This window comes from Elephantulus edwardii, unplaced genomic scaffold (assembly GCF_000299155.1).
Source record: "Elephantulus edwardii isolate Elephantulus edwardi_28Jun2011 unplaced genomic scaffold, EleEdw1.0 scaffold00041, whole genome shotgun sequence".
In the NCBI taxonomy this organism is placed as follows: domain Eukaryota; kingdom Metazoa; phylum Chordata; class Mammalia; order Macroscelidea; family Macroscelididae; genus Elephantulus; species Elephantulus edwardii.
This window is the reverse complement of record NW_006399791.1, coordinates 446760-448529: the sequence shown is the minus strand read 5'-3', so window position 1 is coordinate 448529 and position 1770 is coordinate 446760.

The following is a 1770-nucleotide window of genomic DNA, read 5'->3' as shown; positions in this document are numbered from 1 at the left end:
CTCGTGTCTGCTAGACTTACAGCAGCAGCAGTGTCAAGGGGGATGATTCCCAAAGAGGTCCAGGGGCCTCTTCAAGTAAGAACTAGAAAACTTTGATAAGGATGTGAGATTTTGGTAGACCACCAGAGGACACTTTCAAGAGGAAGTGAAAGAAATTGAGGTTTATTAGACATTCATGACAGACTATGAATGAGTCAGGACAGGCTGGCCACTCTACATATGATTGTATACATATTTCTTCAAGTGGAGAGTTGGGTTTACACAGATGTAGTGCACACCTTCTGATGGATTTTTAGTGGCCCTTGGGTGGTCTGTTCTCTGGGTAGCTGCTGTGCTTCTTCCTCTTCCTCCCCCTCCTTCTCCTCCTCTTCCTCCTTCACTTTTTTTTTTAAATTTTTATTTCATTATTTTTGTGTGAGTGTACCATCAAATCAGATCTGACTGGTACAGAAGGAGATTGTCCTTCCTTACCTGGCAGAGCATCTGGTGGATTCGAACCATGCGCCTCTGGGATTGTAGTTGCAGCTCCTTGCCACCAGGCCACCAGAGCTCCCTTTTCCTCCTTCATTTTATGAGTGTGTTTTTCTTATGTTATATTGTCACAGACACACATCATTGTCCAGGGCAGTTTCTGATTGACTGATTTTGTTAGACTTTCCTTTGCTATTTCCTAGCAGCAGCAGTGGCTAAAGCAGTGGACCAGACAACTGACATGAAACAGGGACTGCTACACCCATGGAAACAAAGGGGAAAGAGCCATAAATGACAGGACTGAGAACTTTGTAACAGTGGCCTAAAACCACAAGGCTCAAGGCTGAGGTGCCTGTGAGCACATTTTGGAAGATGTCCTGACTGTATCCTGATGCTAACCTGAATTATAGCCCGTCAACTTCCCTGATATGGTTCTGTGTTGTCTGTGAGCTACCATGTTGGAATTTGGACCCAGTAAAGCAGTAATGTTGGTGTTGAGATGAGTAGAAAGAGGTGCGGGACCATGGGGGACAAGTCTGACCTCATGGGAACTGGTTTTGTGTTGTTGCAGTTATTGACAGTTATTCCCTCTTGTGAAGTTGATAAAGGTCAGACATGGCTATCCCGATGCGGCCCTTGCTTTTCTTACAAATATATGCTCTAACTCGAAGCTTGCTACTGTTGGGATGGGACTAACCTACAGCTGGCCCTCCAGGGGGCTTCCACAGCTGTACATGGCATAGGAGATGGCCCATCATTCTCCTCCAGGGCCATTGGTCAATTTGAATCACCAGATCGTTACAGCCTTTAGGTAATCAGCACAACTCTGTACAGTCTAAACCACTAGAACCCTCCAAATAACCCCTGTTGTTGTTGTTGTTGTTGTTGTTAGGCAATGTTAAGTTGTGTACAATTCATAGCAATCCTATGTACTACCCTGTGTCATCCACATCATCTCTGACGCACTGGAGCCCACTGCTGCAGTCACTGTGTCAGTCCATCCCATTGAGGGTCGTCCTCTCTTTAACTGACCCCCCTCCTTTCCAAATATGGTATTTCTTTCCAAGAACAGCCTCTTCTAGCTACATGTCCAAAGTATGTGAGATGAATCTTCACCATGCTTCCTTCGAAGGAGCATTCTGGTTGTATTTTTTCCAAGACATATTTAGGTTTTTGTCAGTCCATTAGATATTTAGTGAACTTCTCCAACACTACAACTCAAAGGCATCTCTCTTGATAGATAGATAGATAGATGTAACAACATATATAATATAACATACATACACATGCATATATATG